Here is a 27,975-nt window from a genome sequence, read left to right on the forward strand (position 1 = left end):
AGTATTCTGCTTTGTCCATCTCAGTATCCAGGAGTATCTTGCTGCTTTGTATGTGTTTTTGATGATGATAGTTGAAGGAAGAGACATCATATCCACACCTGCACCTCAATCGGTCGCCATGACCACCTTACACAAGAGTGCTATAGAGAAAGCTTTGGCTTATGAAGATGGACGCTTTGACCTTTTCCTGCGCTTCCTTCTTGGACTGTCTATGGAGTCAACCCAGACTCACCTGCATGGACTAATGACAGTAAAGGGCATTATGCACATGATCAGAGAATTTTACAGATATCCTCTGACATTCTTCCAGAATCAGGGCAATGATGAAACAATCAAGTACATTAAGGACAAGATCAAGCAGGACTCTTCTACAGAAAAAGTTATGAACCTTTTCCACTGTCTGAATGAACTCAATGACCATTCCTTAATGGATGAGATTCAGAGCTTCCTGAATGCAGGCACACTTTTGGAAGGTCAGCTGTCACCTGGCCAGTGGTCAGCTCTAGTGTTCGCACTGTTGACATCAGACCAGAATCTTGATGTGTTTGATTTGAACAAATACATTAAATCTGATGAAGCTCTCCTGAGGTTGAAGCTGGTAGTGGAGGAATCCCAGACAACCCTGTAAGTACTATGTTGACAATATTAGGTTTAACAGATGATGGGCCTTTTTATGGCCCACATTTCATCTCACACTTCTTTTACTATTGATGTTGGTTAATGATGTTGGTTAATAGGACTACCATACTTATTTTTTTTCCATAACGCACTTCTGCCATCCAGAGTTTTGATTGACTATGACACTTGGCCAATGAAGATATGCGTATCGTTTTTTTTTTTTTTTTAACTAAAAAGGGGAAAAAAGCCAAAAATTGTGCCTACGTAAATATATAAAACAAATCCTAACCCTAATCGGTCCACATATAATAACCTTGTTGTTATAGCCACATTAGCATTCTATTAACATAACTAAAACAAAACAGTGGCGGTGGTGTTGATGGTTTTGCCCCTATAATTCTAACAAGCAATCCTAACCCTAACCTCTAATGATTCCTAATCCCAACCTGTCAGTTAGATATTATTTAATTTGAGCATGGTGGTAGTTTTGGGAAAAACAACAAAGTAATCGCTGAGGCGGTCGAGGCACTGATTCTTGATGCTTGAAAGACTTATGTTAACAACAGTCAAAACGCAGCGGTCTCTAGTTATGGTACAACTGTGTTGTGAAAAAAGATACACTATAAGAAACATTACAAGTTTACCAGGTGCCTCAGAATTCCTAGTTGATTGAAGTCCTTATAAGTTATCATGACTTACCACTGATATATTTTTACAGTGTACAGACAGCACCAAGGTCTTTATGGTAACTTCTAGTCATTGGTTGCTGTTTTCCCCTTCAGGGTCAATGGCTGTGGGCTCACTGCACAGAGCTGTGAAACACTAGCATCCATCCTCTGCAAAGAATCATCAAAGCTCAGAAAACTGGATCTTAGTGACAACTGCATTGGAGACAAAGGCGTCGAGCAGCTGTGTAATGGACTGAGGAAGTCATATGCCCTGAAAACTCTGAGGTTGGTGGTGATCTGAGACAATTGAAAATGAAAAAGAACTTGAACTTGACACAACTGCGCCATTTATGCTTCCTGAGCTTTAGCTACACCATAAATTCATTATAGATTGTGCTTGCAAGTTTTTGATCAAATAAATAAATCAGCCATCTTGAAAGCTATTATTATAATGTGTTAGCGCACAACAGAAATTGCACAGATGTTGTCGCCTTATTTAATCCTTATATAAGTCGGTTGGGCAGATGGGTCGTGCACTGAACGCCTCCCCCCTTCTCACCCCTTACTTAGCGGATCTAGAGGAAGAGATGACAGTTGCGTTGCGTGAGGGCAAGCCCACCTAGCAGACGTGGATGAAGACTGTCATGGATCTCGTCCTACGGGTCTCGCAGTGCTTGGCTACTGGGAGGACTCTTGGTCTGGCCGTAATAGGGCAGAGGAGCCTCTGGCTCAACCTCCATACCATGGCTGTAAAGAATAAGTTACCGACCCCCCGTGTCCCTATAGTGTCTGTTCGGGCCTGCAGCTATCACTGCCATACAGAAGCAGTTTGAAGCTTGCCAGAAACGACAGCCGACCATTAAGGCCATGGTGCCTCCCCTGCAGCAGTGCACATCACAGCCGCCGAGGCAAAGACCTTCCTCCGCCCCCCGAGCATCCACTTCCCAGTGGACGGAATTCTCTCCCTGTTCCCGATGGCAGGGTACCTCTACGGAATGCCTGAGAAGTCCTAAGCCACAGGGCGAACGGCGGCATATTACGTGGCCCAAGAAGCCCTCCAATACTGGTGCCACGTAGGCTCCCCAGCCCTCGTGACAGAGAAAGACGAAGCAGACTTAACCATTCTGCTCCCCTGTGTCTGAGTAGTGCACGGCGCATTGGGCTGACGAGGCATTGGTGCAGCCATCTCTACGTTTTCTATGTGCACAGCCACCCTCTCCATGTCCGGTTCGGAGACCCGCCTTGTGCGCGTGCTGTGACCCAGTGCCATTTGTCTCCATGCGCTTGCAGTGGGATGATCGCCGCCTTCAGTGCTATTTTGCATGAACTGTTGCCCAGTGCTACTTGTTTTCATATGGTGCTAGGAGCCTGACCCACATGCCCCTTAGGCTAGGCAGTGCTCTGGCTATGCCTCCGGGAGGGGGGGGGGGGGATTCAGTGCTCCAGTGCTTTTAGGAAGACTGAGTAATTGTTTGTGTACTTCGCCAACCCCTCCAGAGGGCTTGCATCGTCGAAACAGAGGTTTGGTTCAAGTCATTGCGTTGGCATATGAGTCCAAGGGGCTTTGACCCCCGGCTCAGATTAGGGCGCACTACTAGAGGGGTCTCTACATCCTGGATCCTCTTTAGAGGAGCCCTATTCTCAGAGGTGAGCAGCTCCTCCACCTTTGCAGGGGTGATAGTGAAAAAAAATCCTGAGCCTGAACTTTTTCCCCTGCTCTAACGACGACGACAAGATACTGCATAGTGACGTAACGTAGGCCTATTTTGACACATTATTCAAACATTTAATAGCCTGTGTATGACCATTATTCAAGCCTGATAGTAGAAGAAAACCCTGAACTTGTAGCACTTTCTGAGATAAGAATAACCTAATGGCTAATTATATTTTTGCAAACTCTGTCAAGCCTGAAATCAGGCATGGAGCCTGAATACTATCAGCCCTGCCTTTGTCCAGTTCTACCAGTTGGAAGTGACCACGCGGCCACTGGAACACAGGGTTTAGGGCACGTCCACTGACTGTCACTAGGTTGAAGGGAGCACCGTCCATACAGAAGGCCTTATGGAAAGTCCTATCTAACGGTGCATACAAACCGACAGCGCGGACGTCTACTTAACGTCCACTTCACGCCACTTAACGTCCACTTCACGTGTCCGGCATCAGTCCGAAACGGTTAGAATACATGAAAACAGATCATGCCATGCACACAGGAGCGCGGTGTGAGAACGGCGCATGTCCGGCCTGACCGGACATGTCCGTGATGTTCCTTGAAAATAGAACTCGAGTCTATTTTCCTGCGTGGACGTCCGCGTTCAATGAGCGGCTTCCATTGAAAATGAATGGCTGCTGCCCGCGGATAGAACGTGGACGCTGACTGTGCAGTGTGAAAGGCAGCCCGCGAACCTCTCGGACTCGCGATGCTCCCGGATGAGTTAAGCGAACATGAATATCTTGGTGTGTATGTACCGTAATGGGGTCGGTTAAGTGCAATCAGGAGTGATTGTAGCGCTCCCATAGACATGGTGAACCGAGTCAATATGAAAGAGAACACAGGGACATGTATATGTCCCCTGTTCTCTGAATGAGATGAGGGAGCCATCTCTCTAGGACACCCTTCTTGCGCCATCCGAAGAGAGCATGACTTGAAATGTGAGGTTTGCGCATAAAACAGATGGTTTTGACAAAGAAGGCATTTCGCCCCCAACGCAGCTCGCCCAATCAGGAGTAATTAAAGACGGTCTTCATCAAGATGAAATGCGTCTTCCATATACACGTTTGTACACGTTTATACACTGTTGTTTTGAAAATGTGGACATCCCGCCCACGAAACAGGTCATTGGACCTCTGGCGTGATTCGTCAAATCGTACAGCTGAATAAAGATGGCTCAATCATCACCATCAGAGAACCGGAGCCATAACTTTGTCCTATATTTCGGTAATTGGTCACGCAAAGGGCGTTATCCATAGAGAGATGTCTCGTTTATCTCCCTCAGATAAACGGGGTTACCCTCTGTAACACATATATGTAACCAGTTCTCTGAATGAGATGAGGGAGCCATCTCTATGGGAGACACCCATTGGCTGTTCGACATGATGAAGACCGTCTTTAATCGGGTGGTTGACGTGACGGCTTGTTTTTTCGTAACATTGGTTAAAAACCTACCTTGCTTTTCCTTTAAAAAACAAATGTCAATGAAAGAAGATGTGGTACATTATGTTTCATATTAGTCTTAGATGAGAAGAAACATTTTTGTTAAGATGTATGTTAAGGTTTTATATCCTGTGGTGTGACTGTAACATTAATGAAACTTGGAATATATATATAAATTAATCAACAACATTTTGAATAATGTATGAAGCATTTGACATGATTACATAAATATTAAAGGGTAACATTTAGGTTACATTTATAACCAAATCTATACTGGATGTTGTCAGAAGAGGTGTTTTGAAACATATATGCGAAATTCAGTCTATAGCAAAGCCAATCTGCAATATTTTTTATGAAAATGTATCATTTTACAGCTACTTCTGAAGTATTGGGCTCCTCGCTGGCAGAGCCTCTATGACGTAGATAGAGGGAGTCCAACTAAAGTTCTGGCTCAGCTCTCGCTTGTGGATGTAGGCTTACCAACCATTTTGGTTGTAGTAGAGAGGCTGGGAAAAGTGGACAGTTATATTGTATGTGGGCTATTGAAAATGGTCTATTACTGTGTTTGTGCATTGTGTATTAAAAAAGACAGATCAGCGGGTCTATCGGTTTATCTAGAATATGAAACTGTTCTGGGTCTCCGCGCTGTCTGTGGCCATGCGTAATTTGCTATTATAAACAGGGGGGCGATATCTAGGCCTATCTCTCCTTTGCTTTCACATGAGAGATGCATTTCATAGGCAAATCTAAAACAGTCTCAAAGTAGACCATTACATAGGCTACTTAGAAATAGCGACTACTTTAATATTTTCCCAAAAACGGCATTTGCCGTGGAGTAACGACATGCATGCCGCCTAAATGGACTTGCGCCCTCTGTCCATGGTGCTGAAACCGCGACACTACTCTTATGTGAAGCGCGTTACAGTTTCACGAGGGGATTGGCTTACAGGCTACAAAAAGACCAAACTATACAATAGGCTATGGTTGAAGGCCCTACCCTTTGCCGACAATGATGAGAAATAATATGGTCACTCACTGTGAGTGGCATGGCGTCAAACGTTTCCTACTCGGTGCAAAACAATAACTCATAGCACCCGAGAAAAATGCCATGTTGTAAAAATGGCATATAGCCTATTTTCAATTTCAGTTCACTGCTCAGTAGGCCTATTACATGAAACTTCAATAAAGCTCATCCACATGCACGTCACAAAACAATAAACCAGGTGGTGGGACTTTCGATTGTATTCCCTCCAAAAATGTCCGCATGTCACAAAAAACAGTTATTTGCATTGTCCGTAATTATACCAAACTAAAAAGGTATCCCCGTAGGCTAGAAGAAATCAAGTCTTCAGCTGGTATAATCCTCGTTACAAAACTGAAACAAAAATGCCAGCACAAATATTACCTATATAGCCTACCTATTTTTGCATTGCGAGCTGTGCATGTGTGTGGTGCTAGGGGCGAAATGTGCACTGGCAGCACTCGTCGTTGAGTTTGGGAGATGTCTTTAGTGGGAGTAGGCCTATTTGAATCGCATTTACATGAACCTAGGCTATCAGAATAGAATCATCTGAATGATCTTTCTTGGACCTTGAAGTGACCCTTCGAATGAAAAAGGTTCCTCACCCCTGCTTTTGAGGAAATACATCAATGTGCTTGGCCACTCTGGTTATTAAATGGTATTCTGAACTAAAGCAAGGATTGTTCAAGGAAGTTCAAAATAGACCGTCTCTGGTTAAATTAGTTCTACACCAAGCCTTTAGGTGGCAGTAGAACTAATTCCCACAATGCAAATTCCACACACAAGCTACAAAGAAGCCATCAACCGCGGTCAGCAACAATTTCCTAATTGAACAGAAACACGCGCTGTCTGTGTCGTTTCACTGTTAAAGCGTGTTACTGAAGACCGCGGCGCTCTCATGTATGCAAAGGCATTCGGCTATAACTTGCAGAGTAAACTTCGCTGTGAGCCTGTGAAGCCCTGGACGTAAATGCGTGTTTTGATTGGCCAAGGAAGTCAGAGAGGAGGTGTGTCAAGACAGCTGAGCAGGACAACACGAAGCTGAGCTTTTGTGCCGGCTATAATTTCATATCAATATCAATACTGATCCCCTTCTAAAAGCGTGACATTCTGAAACAGCGCATGGTTCACAAAAACCTTATTATCTCAGTTTCTTGTGGAATTTTGCTTGGCAATAAAAGCTCGTAGAGACACATGGTTTTCACCCACGACAAGGGCAAAGTGTCCACTTTCAAACAAGCCATAACATGTTTCAATGACCCCATCACAAAATATGCTGTGCCTATACAAAAAACGTCAAAAAAAGGGCTTAGAACGCCAGTATTCTACGACATAATTCCGTAAGCAGCGCCAATATTCAATGTGTTAAGATTAAACACAATATCATTATCAAGTTAGCATGAGTTCAGATGTCTGTCATGTATACAAAATGATTAAAATTGCCATAATGCAGTGAATTTCCTGTGGCGTGACTACATTTGTGTGACATGCCTATGCAATGTGTTGATGCAGGACACATTTTCCCAAAAATGGCAAAAATAAGGCGAAATTCCACGGACCACTAAGTGCTTTATTTTTTCCCCATTCTTTTCCATCGTTTTTTTCAGGAATTGGAAAAACTTTTTTTTTTGCGTTACGCCCTTAAACGTCAACCACCCAATCACTTCTGATTGTGTCCTGTAGAAATGGCTCCCTCATGACATTCAGAGAACCGGGACCATATACATGTCCTATTGTTGTCTTTCATGGGCTCGGCCACCATCTCTATGGGAGCCTTACAATTAGGGATGTCCCGATCCGATCACGTGATTGGAAATCTGCCTGAAATTGATCCGTCCTGACTATTGTATCCAATTGAGTCGCGGATCTCCACTCCCAGATATGTGTGCTTCTGACTCTGTTGAGGTCTACATTTCTAAGGGTTAACGTTCGGCGAGAAGGAATAGCAGCACGACAGAGAGAATCTTTAGACCCCGACGCGGAGCGGAGGGGTCTTGTTCTCTCTGAAGTGCTGCTATTCCACAAAGCGACCGACTCGCCGAAAGTTAACCCGCTTATTATATGGATATACTTAAATGATTCACACATGGCAGGGACATTTCTTTAGGCCTATTTAATGTTAAGTCTATTATAGTTTTTCATGTCAAAAGATTGTTGCTGCACAAAACAAAACAGTGCCGTTGTGGAACACCGCTAGGCAACAGCTAGGTAGCCAGGACAACAGGTGTTGTCTATCACAGCAGCTGATTAGAGTCTTGTTGAAAAGTCGCTTTAGCAGTGAAAAGTCTTGTTGCCATTGACAGCGGTCTGTTATAGACCAACCCGTCCGTTATCGAAAAATAACAGACGTGCGAACGTTGGGGAGCCCCGTTGAAATGAATGGAGCATTCGACCGATGACGTCACACCATATAATAATAAATGTTTACCCTTTTACATCTCAGTCTGTATGCTACTCTTAGGGAAATTATAGTCTACAGACGTGACTCTACTATCAACCACTGCGTTACAGCGTACAGGCTTTAAAGCCACTGCTGTCACTCCCCTCGCCCGAGTCAACAGCGGCGCCCTCTGCGACCTGGTCAGAGACGAATCCTGACTGAGTTGTTGGTAGCAGCGAATCCCCTATGGATCGGATCACCGCTTAAGTTTAGTTTTTGCCATGAGTGTGCGAGTCGCAAAGCAACTCGGCAACAGAAGTGAGTGGTCATCTGCTGCTCACCTCCTGTCTGTCCCTGCTCAACTAGACTTCTGCTCCCAACTATTTGACTTTTAGTCTTCTTATATAGCCTACAAACACACACATCAGGCCAACTTATTGCAAAATCAGGAACATGCCGTTTCAATGCTCCCAAAGACTATTTGAGTCGTGGTCGCATGTTTAGTGAGGAGACCCAGGTGGCTTAGGTGCTGTTTCCACGTAGAAGGATATTTTTTTAGCAGGGTATTTTTTTCTCCTGCTACGTGGAAACGCAACATGTGGATAAAAAAAATCCTCCATTGTAACAAATGCGTTTCAGACCCCTAAACAGGATTTTTTTTTCTCTCCTGCACCTGGATTTTTAAATATCTGCTAAAAACCAATGCAAAACCAATAGAAGCAGGAGAAAAAAATATCCACATATAAAAATATCCAGCTACGTGGAAAAGGCACCTTAGTTCGCAGCATGAGTTTCGGAACTGTGACGATTCAGAGAGTGAGTTTTGTTGATCAAACTGCCTTACTTTCAATGTAAATTGATAAATGGGACAAAAAAGGGGAGGCGCATAGCCACTTAACGGCAGAAACGTTATAAAAAAATTATTAATATTTATTTTTATTTATTTTAAGTAAGTTATCCGTCTAATCCGGATACCGTTAGTGGAATGATACAATCAACCCGGACACCCTTAAGATTCGAGTTAAGCACCTCTAATTGGAACACTGTAACGCACATCAGCTGACGACCCTTCAAGTGCAGGTCCGTCAGCACTCTCTCTCCCTCCCCACGTTAACGCAAGCAAACTGGCCCCAGTCTTTATTCTGACCAATTTAAATGAAACACAATTTAAGCAAATTTGACAGATTAGCAGAACAAAGTATTTTCAAGGTGACTTACAAGTTACTATAGTGTACAACCACAAGAAGATTCCAGAGGGCAAAACGTGACATTACATTACATTGCATTTGGCAGACGCTTTATAACCAAAGCGACTTTCAAAAGAGGACATAATCAAGCCAACATCACAAGCAAATACAAAGTGCACAGGAGATATACAGAACAACAAGTGCAGTTGCAAAGAGGGGTTAGTTGGGTTTTTTTTTGTTTAAATATAAAGAGTAAATAACGAGTACACACACACACAAACACACACTCACAAACTAAACTAAACTAAACATCATGTCAGGAGTCTGCCCTGGGGCAAGGCCAGTTCAAGCATTAGTCTAGTAGATTCTCTCGAAAGAGGAATGTCTTTAGTTGTTTCTTGAAAGCTGCAAGAGATGTGCTCAGTCTTGCTGCCTCTGGGAGACTGTTCCACCACTTGGGTACCACAACGGAGAACAATCTTGACTGGGAGTACCTAGAGCGACTGGATGGCAGAGCCAGACGGCTTGTGCTGGATGAGCGCAGTTCTCTTCCAGTAACATAAGGCGTTAGTAGGTCCTTCAGATAAGCTGGGGCCGTTCCTGTGATGGTTTTGTAGGCAAGGGTCAGTGCCTTGTGCTTGATCCGGGCGGCGATCGGTAACCAGTGCAACTCAATAAATAGAGGAGTAACATGGGTCCTTTTGGGTTGATTGAAAATCAACCGTGCCGCCGCATTCTGGATCATCTGCAGAGGCTTTAGCACACAAGCAGGTAGACCTGTCATGAGTGACTTGCAGTAGTTTGAACATTGAACATCGTACATTGAACATATACGACAGAGTAATCTTTACTGCAGTCAACTGTAGTTCTAATTAATTTGCAACCAGTTAAACCCTGATGAAATAACGAGGACTCTATAATGTAGTTAATACTGATGTTTACTAAACCTTCTGACAATATGCGACAGGATGAAAACAACAAAAAATAGACTTTAACTGTAGTGTATAACAGTCTCAGCCTCTCTGCTTCTAGAGAGCATGTTGGAAGCAACACAGTTTGGTTCTTTCAAGACTTTTTTGTGTCGTGGCCGGGATATGCTGTAGTGCTTCAAACGAATGATGCTGCTATAGTTGTGTGTCTATTTGTCTATGCCCGATGCGGACGGGACTTTTATTACACATGGGCCCCCGGTAATTCGTAATAATTACGGAGAATGTCTCAGTTCCTAGTCCTGACTCCTGCGGGAATGCGCCATGTCCGTAATATGTGAGGTAAAACCCACTGAGCAAAGAGACGTTCATATGACGTCTTTTGTAAGTCATTGTTGGATGTAATTTCATTGTTGGACGTAATCGGATATATGTGAATGTGTCTGCAGTGTAAACGGGCAGATCGGATATATCTAATCAATGTGACCCAGAAGTCATCAGGACAATTTCTCGCACCTGTTAACACAGAGGGTGGAGGCGTTATGACTAGAGCTGTTATAAAACCCGGATGATCCGTTTGGAGAGCCGGATCAAGACCTCATCTGAACAGACCGGATGGATGTCATGCATTGATCCGCCAAATCCGGGTCAGACGGCATTTCATTAATATGTCAACAAAATGGCAGTTACAGCGCGAGAAATTGTGAAACCGGAATATATCCTCTTTAGTTGACTACAACAGCCATTCTCTAATCTCCCTAGTATGCTGTTCAGTCACGAACACTCACTGAGTAAAACTGAACCAACTCCCGCCTCGTCATTCATCAAGCCTGTTTGATCCGTCCAGCCTGTTGTGGCCAATTGAGTCGCGGATCCCCGCTCCCTATGTGTGTGCGTCTGACTCTGTTGAGGTCTACATTTCCAAATGTTAACAGTGCTCTGCCAACGCTTTAACATCTCAGTCATAGGCTACTCTTAGGGGTCTTACACACCAGGGCGGTAAAGCGTTGCGGAACGGCTGCGTTTTTTACCGGCGTCGGTGAAAATACATTGAAACATATCTGTCCTTACACACCAACCGGCGGTAGTCGAGCGTCAGCGGCGCGGGAGCCGGCTCCGCGCCGCGCTGCATTTGGAAAATAGAACTCGAGCGTATTTTTCACGCCGGCGACCGGCGGTGTCTCATTCAAATGAATGGCAAAGTAGCATGCTAGCTTTGGCTGTGGGGAGGGTTTTGAATAGGACTGGCCGCGCACGCCGACGCTGTCAGTGTGAAAGGCAGAGAAAAACACGCTGGCCAAAGACCGCGTTCGTCCCGGGACCGTTCCGTTCCGCATTGGTATGTTTTGGCCCTTAGGGAAATTATAGTCTACAGACGTGACTCTACTATCACTCACTGCGTTACAGCGACATACAGTCTTTAAAGCCACTGCCGTCACTCCCCTCGTCTGAGTCACTCAGCAGCGGCGCCCTCGGCGACTCGGTGAGACGAATCCTGACTGAGTGTTGGTAGCAGCGAATTCCCTACGGCTCGGATCAACGCTTAAGTTTCGTTTTTGTCACGAATGTGCGAGTCGCAAGGCAACTCGGCAGCGGAAGCGAGTGGTCATCTGCTGCTCGCCTCCTGACTATCCCTGCTCAACTAGACTTCTGCTCTCAAATATTTGACTTTTAGTCTTCTTAAATACAAACACACACATTATTTATTGCAAAATCAGGAACATGCCGTTTCACTGCTGCCAAAGGCGAGTCGTGGTTGTATGTTTAGTGATCAACCCAGGTGGGTCGGATCGCAGCATGAGTTTAGGAACTGTGACGATAGTGAGTTTTGCCGATCAAACGGTCTTACTCTTTGATTTATCAACGTGAATTGATAAATGGAACAACAAAGGCGAGGCGCATAGCTACTTAACGGCAGAAACGTTTAAAAAAAATACATTATTATTATTTATTTTTATTTATTTTAAATAAGTGATCCGTCTAATCCGGATACCCTCCTTGGAATGATCCAATCAATCCGGACGCCTCAAAGATTCGAGTTAAGCACCTCTAGTTATGACGTCAGCTGTAGTGGATCTAGAAAACGCAGCAAAGACGTGGCAGCATGGAGCAAGATTGTGTTGGCACCAGGGTGCAATTTGTATAAAAAATAAAAAAAAAAAAAAAAAAAAAAGGGTGATGTGTCTTTTTTGACATGAAAAAATAAGGGACCCATTCTGGTTCACCTTGTCTTTTCGCATAGCATGCACACGTCCTCAAGGTGCTTCCCTTGAATGGTGGCTCAACCTTGAGGAAGTCCCTCTCAACGGTAGTTGAGTTGGTTACTGACTTCGAGAGGTACATGTTTCCTGCCTGGCGTGTGCTTTGCAACTTAGTGGATAATATGCTGTATATAGTTCGCACTACAGCTTGCATTACAGCTTTCTGATTTGTTTGATGGCGAGCTGAAAATAGCGCAATGTTTTTGCCTTGACGCATAGTTCAAACTCAGCCTGGGCAATAGCCTAGTGAAGGTCTTAAATAAAACAAATTTAAACTTAAATGTTGCTGTGTCTATTTGTGTCCTCTTTACAAATAATATTAGCTATATATAGGCCCATGCGCTTTTCAAGCAATCGTCTTTTAAGTTGTATGCCAAAATTAACACGATTTGCCTCCAGGGTTCAACTTTTTGGAAAGCTGACGCTGACTATTACAACAACACATAATCACTTTTCCTTTAAGGTTGTCAGACTGCGGTGTAAAAGAACAAGGATATGCTGCTCTGGCCACAGCTCTCAAATCTAAACCCACACAACTGGAGGAACTGGACTTGAGGAGAAACAACCCTGGAGATTCTGGAGTGAAGCTCCTCACTTCGGTACTGAGCAATCACAAATGCACACTAAGGTGAGAAAGTGAAGCTTGATGAAAAATCTTTGTATGCCTCCAATTATGAAGCACTCGAGAGCTCAGCATGTACAGCACAAATATATACTCCAATTAGAGATGGCAAATTAACCTAAATTAAATCAATACATTACAATTTCTTCCATTGAACAAGACTTGTGAAAGAATACTGGTGAAATTGGAGATTGACATGGTTTTGTGTTATATTTGTCCTGGGACCTCTCATTACAAATAAACAGACTACAGTATAGCCAAGTCACCTAATTCTGACCGTCTTCCAATACCACCCCCCTAACTTTTAAGTGATGATTGTTAAGTATCTCTCAACTGTAGTCCCCTTTACTGTTTGTACTTCACAATGTGAAGTGATCGGCCTGCGCAAGCATTGATTCAGCAAAATCGACCATGTACTGCACATTTTTATAGGTGTTATTTCTGAAACTAGAGGCACTCTGAGAGTGCAGACCTCCGCCCAGGAAGCTGCTTGATAGAACAGCTGACTATGTTCCACTCATAGACCTAAATTAAACTAGACAGGCAGTGGATGTCTCTAAGCAGCAGTGTTAATTTCGTCAACCATGACTATGACTAAAATATTTCGTCAAAGCCCTTTTTTGATTTTCGTCATTTAGACTAAGACTAAATTGGGAAGGCAATGACTAAAATATGACTAAGACTAAAATTGATTTTCGTCATTGTGACTAAGACTAAGACTAAATTTCAAAAAGCTGACTAAATTAACACTGGTGTTAAATAAAATAGAGAAAAAGAGAGTGTGTGAAAAAGTTTCATTCTGTACAGTGTGATAGTATGTTAAAAAGAGAAGCAGTGTGCGGAGAAGGTTTATTCTGTACAGTCAATGATATACGTATGTTAAAAAGAGAAGCAGTGTGTGGAGAAGTTCTATTATGTACAGTGTTGACTAAAATGACTAAAAATTGACTAAGACTAAAATTGATTTTCGTCATTTAGACAAAGACTAAGACTAAATTGGGAAGGCAATGACTAAAATATGACTAAGACTAAAATTGATTTTTGTCATTGTGACTACGACTACATAAAAAAAGCTGACAAAATTAACACTGCTAAGCAGTAGCAGAAAATTGGACTAAGCAGCGCCATCATTCCCCAAACTATCTCAGCTCTGAGCCATAGAAATGCATACGATTTCAAACTGTAATTACAAAGTTGTTAAATTGAAGATTTTCACAAGTCATTTGATCTACATTATCACTCAAGGAAAAGTATAACCACCACTACCACTGAATGTTTTATTACCCTAGCGTAAAATCCAGTTGAAAATCCAACTGGAAATCTACTGGTATGAACTGGTCCGAACTGGTCTCTATTGGTTTGAACTGGTGTCAAATGGTTTTGGAAAAATTGTACTGGTTGGCCCAGTTAGAAGACCAGTAGAACCATTATGGCCCGTGAAGACCAGGCGCTACATACGCGACCCAGGTGGTTGGGGTGGTTGAAGAAGTTTCGCCAGGAATTTGCTTTATTCGCTCTGGACGCCACATTGACATGTTTGATTCAGCTAATCACATAACGGCTCTGTCTTGACACCCAGGGACATTCGTCGATATGAACGTTCCAATTGGTTCTCGCTGAACCGCGTCATAGCGAATCCGCTTAAGATTAGCTTGAGTTTAATCGTCAAAATTCCCTCTGGTCACTCAAGAAGCTTCGCTCCTGGTGAATTCGCTCTGGTAGCTTTATTTGCCTTCTCTCCATAGGGAAATAATGACTTCCACCGCTCCGGTCGCGCAGTTCATGCTTGGTGTACACGGAGCTTTAGGGGTCTTACACAACAGGGCGGTAAAGCGCCGCGGAACGGCAGCATTTTTTACCGGCGTCGGTGAAAATACATTGAAACATATCTGTCCTTACACACCAACCGGCGGTAGTCGGGCGTCAGCGGCGCGGGAGCCGGCTGAAACTAAGCAGAAAGACTGCGTTCGCCCCGCGACCGTTCCGTTCGGCTTCGGTATGTTTAGCCCCTTATACTACTGGACTAAAACGAGTCACCAGTTCAGTACAGTTGAATCCAGTAGGATTTAACTGGTGTGTGTGATCTATCACCATTTCCATGGAGATGAAACCAGTAGGATCTAACAGCTAAAAATCATCTGACAACCCTGAAACCGAGACTGTTGTGGTTGCAGCTTATGCAGTTGAATCGTGAATACTGAATCCGCCAGGCTTGCTTGTGTCTGTACAACTTATTTGATACACTTTACTCAGAGTTAGCACTAGCAACTATGTATATAGGCATTAATATTTCTTAAATAACCCGTACGTTTTCAGTAAAGCTAACTATGCTAGTTCCCAGAAGACGCTGAAGGTAACCGAGCAACAACACAAGACCAGACAGAAAGCTCCTTAACCACTGACCTGATATTTTTGCAAGTTGCATGTGCACATTGTTGTGGCATGGTTGCTGCTGAAATATCTGCTGAAATATCTGCTGAATATCTGGCTGCACAATCTGCCTCTCCTATCGAACCAGTGTTACAATGGGTGGTCACACAATAACCTCAGATTTGAGCCCTGCACTAATCTAGTTAGTGCCTTAGTGCAGGGCTCAAATCTGAGGTTATTGTGTGACCACCCATTGTAACACTGGTTCGAGAGGAGAAGCGGGACCCAAAGCAAACCAGTGCGGCGCGGGACAAATATTGAAAGCTCATTGTGGGAGCGGGCGGGAGAGAGAGCGCTCAGTGCGGGTGGTGATAAGCGGCAATCCCGCGAGCTAAAAATGTGTTTTAAAATGTAAAATAAAGTCATAAATTATCAGACTATGTCTATCATTTATATCATAATGTGCTGGATATTGTGTTTGGTAGCCTTTCTATTAATAAAAACATTTTGGAATATATTTCCGAATGTGTAATCTCGCATATCCGATTCTGTTCTGCTCTTCCGTGTTCTGGCTCTTCCGCTCTGCTCTCCGATCATGGCAGAAGAGCAGAGCTCCTCTAGTGAAACAACACATAATGCTTCAGAAGTAAGTGCTGGTCTAAAGAGAGGAACATTCACCGTGAAAAAATCGAAAGTTTTGAAATCAGATATTTGGAAGTCATTCTCACTCGTGTATGACGCAGAAGGAAATCAGCTGCCCTTTGCCTGTTGTGACAAGTGCCAAAAGGTTCTCACATACAGCGGGCAAGTGTTGGAATTCAGAGGGAACAAAGCAAAAGTGTCAGCTTTGAAGGAAAAGACTGTGGAGAAATGCGTTGATTTCGTTGCCGCGGACCTCCGTCCATATGACAGCATCGCTGGTCGTGGACTAGTTCAGTTAGCGCAACACTTAGTTGACACAGCAGCCAGCATAGGCAAATTTGACATGCGAGACATATTGCCCCATCCAACCACTGTGTCACGCCATTTTAAAGAAAGGGCACTCAAATTTAGGAGAGCTGTAATAGATGACATAAAAGAGACCATTGGGAAATACGGGTGTGCTGTTACAACTGATGTTTGGACTGAAACGTAGGCTATAGAAAAACATCTTTCCTCTCGGCCACTCTGCATTACATCAATTCAGACTACAAACTACAGTCCAGGGTGTTATTTTCTGCTCCGTTTGATGTGGGAACCTCCAAGACGGGAGAAAATATCCATTCTCTTTTATTCCTGAATTTATGAGCCTTCGGAATCGACTGCACAGTCTTGGGGAGAAAGATTGTGTTCGTCACAGACAGAGGTGCGAATATGGTGGCCTCCTTATTCAAAAGGCTAAACTGCAGTGCCCATGTAGGCTACTGAATTCAGTCCTCTACAGCAGTGTTTCCCAACCTTTTTTGTCTTGCGTACCCCCTAAGCCTCTTCGTTGTGCCATGAGTACCCCCTAATTCATTTTCTATTTCATTTTCTCTGTCCTGATGTGGTTGCTACATACATTTGTTATGATAATAACACTTTTCCAAGTACCCCCTGCAGTGTGCTCGCGTACCCCTAGTGGTACACGTACCCCTGGTTGGGAAACACTGCTCTACAGCACTGTCCCATGCTGTGATGAGCGAAGTCCCTGACGCAAGTCAGCTGATCAGCAACGCGAAGAAGCTCGTCAACTATTTTAAACACTCGGGGTTGCAAGTCAAGCTAACAAAATCGCTCAAACAGTCAGTGTATACGAGATGGAATTCAACTCTGGATATGCTGGATTTTATCTCACAGCAGTATGACGAGGTCACAGCAGTTCTACTCGAAAAAAACTGAATTAAACAGTGTTCTATTTGACATGCAAGCCTGCCCACATTGTAGGCAATGTTCTCTTTTTCTTATTCATACAAAACCACACGCGCTGGAGACTCATGCCCAACTAGTTTCGTAATATGCAGATGTTTTAAATAGTGAAGGCTTTGTAGCCAACTGTTGATTTTTTTTTTGTTATATGACGAGCATCCGTCAACGCCCAGTGTTTCCCACAGAAATTTTGGAAACTATGGGGGCAGCCGGGGTTTATTTTGTTCGGGGGGGGGGGGGGGGGGGGGGGGGGGGGGGTGGGGGGGGGTGGTGTGTGTCTTCTCACACGGGCCTTTTTTTTTTGGGGGGGGGGGTGTATTCTTGCAGCGTAAATGAAAAACGGCAAAACAATGACTACAGTATGACATTGGCGCATGGAGAAACTGTAGGCCTGGGCCTATATTTCAGCCATTTATATTTTGAGAAATAAGGCTACATAAGTAGTACATTGTTGTTACAAACGGTAACATAGAAGGACACCAAAACCAGAAAAAAGGTTCAACGATGATATTTATTACGCTCGTTAGTCTAGGGGGTAACAAAAGAATCCCGAACTCGTAAGTCTAGGGGGGAATGTAACAAAATAAAGGAGCCGTGCTCCAATCCAAAATAAGAATCGTCAATGCCGTGTAGGCGAAAAACAGCAGGTGGTCAAAGGTACAAAACAGAGAAAAAGGCAAAAGACCAAAAATGTCAAAATGGCAAGAGCGCAACAGCCAAGCAGCAGTAGTCAGCGGGCTTCGAAGTGGAAGTGCCAAGCCGGAAGTCGAGGAGCAGGAGTCAACCCTTTGGTTAAATAGGCAGTGCTCCTCCCCTGGCCACAGGTGTCTCCACTTCCCAGCCCGGCCGCTCTGTTAATAGCAATCACTGCATTTGAGGGGTGAAATGAAAAACAATTAGCAGGGGGAAAAAAGCAAAAACCAACTAAGACTGGTGGTAACACCCCCACCGCAAAATGGTGACTCTAGTCTCCAAAAAAAGAAAAACAAGAAAAAGGAGGGTGCATAATAGTATGCAAATATTGCATAAAATTATGCACCAATAGATAAACATTTTTACACTAATAGTGTACACCAAAACCCACCACCACAACACAAGATATGTACAGGTGTCACCAGCCGACATTACAAACGGCGGACATGCTGATGACACTTGGGGGAAGAAGGAAATTTAGGTAGGGCCTAAGTCAGGATTAAATAACTGTTTAGATGGACGGGCACGTCGTATCAACAGAACGCTCAGGAGCCACGGCTCGGGACAAAGCGTCGGGTACGACGTTGTCCTTGCCGCGAACGTGCGAGATGCGGAGATCAAACGGCTGAAGCAGTAGACTCCAGCGCATGAGGCGGCGGTTGCTGTTGAACATTCTGTTCAGGAATTTGAGGGGGTCGTGGTCAGTATAAACGACAATTGGCTGTGACGACGAACCCAAATACACCTCGAAATGCTGGATCGCCAACACGAGCGCCAGGGCTTCTTTCTCTATTGTGGCATAGTTACGCTGCGCACGGTTGAATTTCTTGGAGAAGAAGCAGACCGGGTGCTCGTGCATTTCAGCACTCTGGAGAAGGACAGCTCCCGCGCCTGTATCACTGGCATCGATGGCTAGGCTGAACGGCTTCGAGAAGTCAGGCGCCACCAAGACAGGCGCTGACATCAAGAGCGTTTTGACATTTTCAAACGACCTCTGACAATCATTGGACCACAGGAAGGCGGACTTCGGACTGAGCAAATCAGTGAGAGGCGAAACGACGGCGGCAAAGTTTTTGCAGAAGCCGCGATAATAACCCACTAAACCCAAGAATCTGCGCAGGGCACGTCTGTCACAGGGTACAGGGTAACCTTGCACAGCTTCAACTTTGGCCGCCACAGGGCGAACCATACCACCACCCACTATGCGACCCAAGTAGGTAACGGTCGCTTTTCCGAAGTCACATTTGGCAAGATTGACTGTGAGCGACGCTGCAGAGAGCCGTCGGAAGACCTCACGCAACCGAGCCAAATGTTCAGACCATGTATGGTCATGCAAAACGACGTCGTCCAAATAGGCATCACAGTTAGACACGCCCGACAAAACCAGATTAACGAGACGTTGGAAAGTAGCACCGGCATTACGCATTCCAAACGCCATGACATTGTACTGCAAAAATGCATCCGGAGTCACAAAAGCAGAAATTAGTCTTGCTCTGGGGGTGAGGCCCACTTGCCAATAACCCTTTAGCAAGTCTAATTTGGAAACAAACGTGGCGGATCCGACCCTGTCAACACAGTCATCTACCCGAGGCATGGGATAGCTGTCGGGAACGGTGACTGAGTTGACGCGGCGGTAGTCGGTACAGAAGCGATACGAAGAGTCGCTCTTCAAGACTAAAATGCAGGGCGAACTCCATGGACTGACACTCGGTTCAGCCAGTTTGTTGGACAGGAGATAATCCGTTTCATGCCGCAAGACAGCACGTTTGGTCGGGTTAACCCTGTATGGATGCTGTTTAATTGGGGGACTGGTTCCCACATCGATGTCATGCAATAGAACGTTTGTCCTGGAAGGGACATCGCGGAATATCTCCGGGAACTCGTGGATTAATGAGACAATATCACGCCGTTGTTCAGTAGTCAAATGCGATAAATGGGTTGGCAAGGTTGCTAACATCTCAGTATTGTTTAGGCGGCCCTGAACGACACATCGCAACGGGGCCGCATCAGAATCCTCGCTCTCAGCCAATGAGAGGAGGACAACAGGTGGATCAGGCGACTGGCGAATGAGATAAGGCTTCAACATATTAACGTGACAAACGCGGGAACTGAAGCGCTTATCTGGCGTAGCAATCACATAATCCACGTCGGACAGTTTCTTCTCGATACTGTAAGGGCCACGATATTTGGCCTGAAAAACAGAACCCGGAATAGGCATCAACATGAGGACTTTGTCACCGACTGCGAAGCTGCGGTTACGAGCCTTTCGATCGAATCGTCGCTTCATCTCAGACTGCGCGCATTCTAAGTTGGCTCTTGCAATAGCGCGAGCTTGGTGCAAGCGTGTGCGGAAGTCACTTACAAATTGCAACAAGCTTTTTGGCGGGCCAGCACCAATCCAGCGCTCGCTCAGGACTGTCAGGGGTGTACGCAGTTGATGAGCGAATACAAGTTCCGCCGGACTGAAACCGGTGGATTCTTGCACCACTTCGCGAGAGGCAAACAGCAGCCAAGGGACGGCGTCTTCCCAAGACGCTCCAGTTTCCAGAATATACGCACGGAGCATACGTTTGAGTGTTTGATGGTACCTCTCCAATGCACCCTGACTGGCAGGATGAAATGCAGAGGACACGCGATGGGTGATCTGGAGTGCCTTGAGGGCTTTGGCAAACGCCTTGGACATAAAATTGGTGCCCTGGTCGCTCTGGATTTCGCGAGGTAAGCCAACGAACGAGAAGAAACGCAGTAAAGCTCTCATGATTGCCTTCGTGGTAATTTTTCGGAGGGGAATGGCCTCAGGGTAGCGCGTGGACGCGCACATGACAGTTAACAGATATTGATAACCACTTCTTGATCTGGGGAGCGGACCAACGCAGTCGATAATGACACGTTCAAACGGCTGGCCTATAGCCGGTATGGGGTGCAACGGCGCAGGTGGAATTAACTGGTTCGGCTTCCCAGCGAGCTGACAGGGGTGACATGACTGACAGAACTGGGTTACGTCACGCCTGACACCGGGCCAGAAGAAATGTCGCCTTATACGATCGAATGTTTTAGCCACGCCACTATGGCCAGCAAGACCGTCGTGGGCCAAACTCAGGATGGCGGAGCGGTATTTGAACGGTACTACTATCTGCGGAACTGGCGGCTGGTCCTCGGACTTTCTCATGAGAATACCATTGTGTAGGTAGTAACCCTGGGTGACAGTGCCTATTTCCGAGTCAGAACACAGAGAGTTGAAACAGGTTACGAGACTATCATCCGCTTTTTGCTGCTTAATCAGCTCAGATGGGGACAAAGAAAAGTCAGGACCATCATGCAGTAATTTAGGCATTGCTGGATCTAACACGACCTTATTTTTAGGACCTTTTTCCTTGAGTCTAGCGCACGCCTCTGGCTTTATCATAAAAGTGTCGGCTAGAGAGATGTCTGGAACTACTTTAGACTCAGCAGCCTTCTTAGCTTGCGCGCGCGTCACTACATTGGCGGAAAACACTTCAGGATGCTCGCGCTCACATTGATCGGGTGTGTTAGATACCAATGGTGTTGCCACTACTTCAAGCGGTGCGTCACAGCTAAACACGCTGCCACGGCCTATGTCGTTACCTAACAGCAGTGTGACGCCGGGGACAGGTAGAGAGTTATGGACAGCAACAGTCACTTCGCCACTAACAAGGTCAGACCGCAATAAAACACGGTGGAGAGGCATCCTAGATACCCCCTTTCCAATGCCACGAACCAGCACGCTACTGCCTGTGGCAGTGCGCGCTGACAACGGGAGGACCCCCTGTAGAAGGATAGTTTGATTCGCGCCGGTGTCGCGTAACATGCGTACTGGCACTGGAGCGGCACCAGACACGGACACGGATCCGTCTAACAGGAACGGTTCATACAACGATTCGTCGGTGGTTGTGACATTATTGGAACAACGCTGTAGAGGCGAAAGTGTGTGCACCAAACTCACTGTCGTGGTGTTAGCATCACGCGCACGTTTAAGCTTCAATTTAGGACAGTCAGCAATGACATGGTCAGATTTCTTGCAGTAGAAACAACTTGGGTTATCAGACGGTACAGACGGCGACTTTGTGCCATTACGTTTGCTAGACACAGGAGACGATGGGCGAGGCTTGGCACGGTCCTGGTGAATGAGAGTGTACTCGTCTGCTAGAACACATGCAGCAGACAGAGTTTGGGGCTTCTGTTCGCTGACGTGTGTTGCAACAGAAGGTGGCAGACAGTTGAGGAATTCCTCGAGGAGGATTAACTCGCGTAGTTTTGCGCGGTCACTTGCGTTAACTACATCGCACCAGCGATCAAACGAAGTTTCCTTTAGCCGGCCAAACTCGACATACGTCTGGTCTGTTTTTTTACGGAGTTTTCGGAATGTCTGGCGATACGCCTCGGGGGTTAACTGGCAACCACGGAGTATGGCACTCTTTACGTCGTCGTAAACAAGACTCTTGTCGAGAGGAAGACACGAGTAGATCTCCTGGGCTTTCCCAGTTAAAACACACTGGAGAAGCGAAGCCCATTGTTCTTTTGGCCACGCGAAATTGGTTGCCACCCTCTCGAAATGCGGAAAATACCGCTCTACGTCGGTATCAGAGAAGGGGGGCACCAACTTGATATTTTTCGCCACGTCAAACACAGTTTTACTTTTAGCCTTTTCGGCATCCAACCTAAGACGCTCACGCTCTATGTCAAGTCGCTGTTTTGCGAGGTCAGTTTCTAACTCTAACCGTCGCTGTTCGAGATCTAGCTCGCGCAAGCGGACAGCCTCAGACGGACTAGACGGAGTGGAGTGCGAGGTCGGCGATGCAGCCTTGGCTGGCGTTCGGGGCGGCAATATACCCTTTTCATTGAAGACCCCAAGGAGCTTTGTTTTTATACTGTCCTTGGTTCTCTCCTCCTCTGTGTTTAACTCTACATCGTACTTCTTCGCCAATTCTAGTAATTGTGGTTTGTTAAACCGGTGCAACTTTGTGCGAGACGGAGATTCAACAAAACCTGTGATATCGGACATGATTGTTGATAATGAACAGCTGATTAACAAGATAGTCGTAACAGGACGTGTGCGGAAACTATCCGGCAAATATACAAGCACACACCAATTAAACTCGATGCTCCTCACGAGTAGCAGTTAACAAAGCCAATGGGCTCGCCGTAACGAAGCTACAAACAGACTACACATAAGTAGTAACAGGTGGCCAATTAGACACGGGTACCCGAAGTGCAGACAGGACCACAAACACACAAACGGACTTCCCACAAAATACGAGAATCACTCCAAAAATCAGACAGGAGTGAAGCCACGAGAATCACTCCAAAAAGTGGGAGTGAGGCCAAGCTGATTGGCACGCTGCGTTGGAGGTAAAAGTGGTAAGCGTAAACCTGGGCAGGGGGTGTCCCTACTCTGCCTAATCTGAAAACAGAGAAACAAAAGGCCTCACTAGCTACGTCTCTTCCGTGGAGTACCCAGCTCGAGGCTTCAGGGAGCCCCCTCCTGGGATATCCACAAAAACGAGCTACAAGAGAAAAAGAAAAACACACCTAAGCCCAAAAAGCGAAGGTAAACTCACCACAGGAAAAAAACCGCAGGAAACACAGCGACCAAAAAGCGACAAAAACCCTACAAGGCTAGACTACAAAAATGCTATATATCAAAAATAGCGACAGGCTGCGAGAGGTACCGGGTTCAAATCCCGGACGAGCCCCCAATATGTTACAAACGGTAACATAGAAGGACACCAAAACCAGAAAAAAGGTTCAACGATGATATTTATTACGCTCGTTAGTCTAGGGGGTAACAAAAGAATCCCGAACTCGTAAGTCTAGGGGGGAATGTAACAAAATAAAGGAGCCGTGCTCCAATCCAAAATAAGAATCGTCAATGCCGTGTAGGCGAAAAACAGCAGGTGGTCAAAGGTACAAAACAGAGAAAAAGGCAAAAGACCAAAAATGTCAAAATGGCAAGAGCGCAACAGCCAAGCAGCAGTAGTCAGCGGGCTTCGAAGTGGAAGTGCCAAGCCGGAAGTCGAGGAGCAGGAGTCAACCCTTTGGTTAAATAGGCAGTGCTCCTCCCCTGGCCACAGGTGTCTCCACTTCCCAGCCCGGCCGCTCTGTTAATAGCAATCACTGCATTTGAGGGGTGAAATGAAAAACAATTAGCAGGGGGAAAAAAGCAAAAACCAACTAAGACTGGTGGTAACAATTGTCATTGTCAAAAAATGCAGTACAGTGAATAATTTCTGTTTACAACACAGTTTCATTTGTCCCTCATGCAGGGGTCTGGGAAACAATAATAAAACAAAATAGGAGCAGAGATAAGAATTTAAGAGCACTGTGAAATTGTTAACGCATAGACAAAAAGGGTCTTAGAGGGTAGGCTATGCCTTTTCCCCCACACATAGCCTATCTGTAGGCGTACACATTCTACATGAGGGGTGCTGGTCACAGGGCCAGTTTTTTCCAAATTCCTCCCATTAAAAGGGCTGAACAACATATTACACATTTATGTCTATATTCACATTCATTACACATTAATTTCTATATGCAGCCCGATGTCTCCTCTGCTGTGTCAATGAAGGTCTGTCACCAAACTCATTACAACTGTAAAACAAAGCCTCGGGAGTGTTAGTAAACTCATCCCAACTGTCCCTTCTCTGAAGGTTTTTTATATTGCTCCCAAACCCAAGTAAACTACAACAACTTGACTAGGCTTTTGATCCCTGTCTTTCAAGCACTTGTGGTTCTCTCTATAGCAGGGGTGCCCAACCTTTGTTTAACCAAGATCTACTTTTGAAGTTGATGGTCTGCCGTGATCTACCAAGTCAAATTCAAGGATGTCAGTATGAAAATTTAAGACCACCATTTATTAATCACCATTATTATGAACAAAATGTTTTCAGTAGGCTACTATGGCCGTATCTTTTCAGTGTGTTTTTAAAGTGTGTTGAATAGCCTATCTTTACAAAGCAATGCAGCACTGATAGTATGCAGAGATAATTTCAGTCATACACAAGTCATAAACAACTGAAACAATTTCAAAATGATAAACATTTGGTATATAAAAGGCACATAGGCCCTATTTCTAAAATATGATGAAGCATTATCATGCCTTCAGTGGTATAGGCTACAAATTAAAAAGGGCTCAGAAATTCACCATTTGTTATGGGTAAATAGTAGGCTACTATGAGAGAGAGAGAGAGAGAGAGAGAGAGAGAGAGAGAGAGAGAGAGACACGGAGAGAGAGAGAGAGAGAGAGAGAGAGAGAGAGAGAGAGCAATGAGAGAACTCATTGGATTGGTTAACACCCCTGTTAAGTGTGACTTCTTCTATGAAGGTTTTTTTTTTTCAGCTCTCTGGGACAGTAGCACAGCAAAGGCTTTCTATTGTGAGTTTGGCCAATCGTTTTGTCCACAACTGAAGCAAGAAACAGCACAAATTGAAGTGAATTCCATACATGTCAACAACTAACATTTCCCTTACACGCGGCACGCGATGTAAACGCAGTTAGCGATGATGCATGCGACTAGCGATTTGGACGAAGATCCTCGCATATCGGCGTGTCATAACGCATCGTTGCGCACATGTTCTGTTACTCACCCGATGTTACACGTGTGCACACATGAATCAACTGTAATGCCTACGGTCACTTCCTAATGCTTTCCCCTCATTCTGTGTTACCGTGGGACTACTTATCTAACCAATACAGAGTCTATAGGATGTATTTACTCCAGGAGGAAAATGCGAAGGAAATTCAAAATCGTAATTCAAATCGTTTTTAACAAAAACGGATATCGTTAAAAAAAAAAAAAAAGTAAAAAAAAAATTAAAAAAAAACATTTTTTTTTTTTTACATTTTCGTAAACTATGGCGGCCAAATTTAAACTATGGCGGGCCGCCATAGTTTCCTCAATGTATGGGAAACACTGACGCCATTCAGGGACTGTGTTTTGTTGTAACATAATGCTGGGTTAGCCAAATGTTTTGCTGAAAAACAAATTATTTTATAAAATTCTAGCTTTCTATTTGACATGCAAGGCTGCCCACGTTTTAGGCAATGTTCTCTTTTTCTTCATACAAAGTCCGCTTATTATAAGCGACCTTGGGCTTCTTTTTTTGAGCAGTCGCTTTTAATTTTGTAAAGTCGCGGGTTGCGTTTTTTTGGGCTTGTTCTTTTCAGGGTTGGGCTTGCTGTTTTCTCCTGCTCTGCCGGTCATTTGAATGTGTTTCTCAATGGCAACTCGCCTACTACAGCATTGTTAACTTCCACTTTCTGTGGTTACTTGGGGATTTTAGCTGCCACGCAGACCCCCGCAAAGAGCAAGGTCTTCCCTGACTAGGCACGCGACTGACAACCCACCCCTTCGGTTGCTTATTTTGGGCTTGTTTTCACGACGCCCGTCAGTCGCTTCTTTTGGGCTTGTTTTCAGGACGTCAGTCGCTTCTTTTGGGCTTGTTTTCAGGACGTCAGTCGCTTATTTGTTGCAGAAAATCTGGCAACACTGGCGTCCGTCAACGCCTGCGGGAGCGGGACTGAACACTGCGGGAGCGGGCTGGAAAATCTGTCCCTCTACCTCAGATATGCAGTGGGCGCCACAGACACAGGCCTTGCTTATATTAGAGTGTCCTCAGTCAAGTCGGTGCATTAAATTTCTTATAACCACAATCATTCCTGGAACAGCCTGTTCCCTCTCGTAATAGCGTAACAAGTGTACTTTTTAGGATCTCCATTTTTTTTTTTTTACAACCGTACATGCGTCAGGATGACAGGACTCTCTTCAGGGTCTGCACTGTCTGTGTGTGTGTTTGCGCCAACAATGCCCATGCAGTCAGAGATGACTTCTAAACCTCTAAATGGGTCAATTCAATTCAGGAATGGATATCCTCATGACACAGAGTTTGTATGCTTGCAATTTGAACCAGTAAAGACAATAAACAACATTGTAATGAAGGGTGTCAAGGGTGGTTTATGCCTCGAGATCAGCGTCCCTGCGTCATGATGCAGTGAGCCGCGCAGTTAACGGAGTGAAGCCCCCCCCCCATCACGCAGGTACTCTGGGGCACCTCCCCGAAATTGTGTCTCGACGCAGGGATAATGCAGACAGCGACGGCGTGAAGGGCGAAAATAGGTCTCTGATTGGTCCTCTCGACCAGCCTGCTCTGTCCTCGAGTCGAGAGAACAAGCTACTTCCTTGTTCTAACCTTCGTCGGTCTCGGACTGTGAGCTCTTCCTTAAATAAGTTGCCCGTGCTTTGTCGTTTGATTTATTTACACGAACCAAAGACAACACGTGCGCTTGCAAGTTACGACGCTGTTTCGAATTGAGCCGAAGTTATTTGGACAGTTGAACAGTGTTCCGAGGTCGAGGAAACATTCCGCTTCGTGCGACCTATCCTCGACAAATGAGCCACTTCTTTGTTCCAAACTATGCGCTGGCTGCCAGTGCGATCAAAAATGCACGTGACATAAATATGTAATGTTTCATTTTCATTGTCGTCGACTCTGTGAAGCTAAAAAACAACCGACACGTCTAGGTTACTCTTTGTATTGAAGGCAGTTTGAGCGTGAAATGACATCGTGCAGACCGCGCTTCAAAACAGGGCATAAACCAAAATTAACTGCATCATGGCTGGGACAAGCTCACTCCGTGGCACTGAAAGGAAGTATAACCCGCCCTTCACGTAGCGTCTGCATTAGAGAGATGGAATTTTAATTTCGCGGCGACATTCTGACTTCAAACTCGCTGACCCTTTTCACTTTGAGACAAAAATTATTTAACCGTTTCCAGAGAAATTACCTACAGTAAGTGATTTGGTAAAGCCAGAACTAAGACTGTGAACAAACGTAGCACAACAGCATAAAGAAATAAACAATAATGGTAATACTGATGTGACCTGAAATCAAGCGGGCGGAGTTGGGAGCCGATCACCGGTGAATTGGCTTATTAACCGATCTACACAGTTGCCGCTACCCAAAAATCTAGGGTAGCACAACTGAACAGTATTTGAAGTAGGGGTATTATCATGTTTTCAATTAAATGGGCGGAATTTAGCGACCTTACGATATTTACTCAATGCCTTGTTTTTGCTCCCCAATATGTAGGTTGTTGAAAAGTGATGCCTCAGAGAAAGCCCATGGATATTTGAGTTCAGTTCTGGGTACAAGCCCCTTACTCCTGACTGA

General features: G+C 45.0%; 1 long non-coding RNA gene across 1 annotated transcript; it reads left to right on the forward strand.

Moving 5' to 3' along the window:
* Window positions 1-1,406: 1,406 nt before the first annotated feature.
* Window positions 1,407-27,975, forward strand: LOC134444610 (uncharacterized). Its single transcript, XR_010034043.1, has 3 exons — window positions 1,407-1,571; window positions 12,679-12,843; window positions 27,895-27,975. It is a non-coding gene; the product is annotated as an uncharacterized LOC134444610 (long non-coding RNA).

Source organism: Engraulis encrasicolus, unplaced genomic scaffold, assembly GCF_034702125.1.
Source record: "Engraulis encrasicolus isolate BLACKSEA-1 unplaced genomic scaffold, IST_EnEncr_1.0 scaffold_62_np1212, whole genome shotgun sequence".
In the NCBI taxonomy this organism is placed as follows: domain Eukaryota; kingdom Metazoa; phylum Chordata; class Actinopteri; order Clupeiformes; family Engraulidae; genus Engraulis; species Engraulis encrasicolus.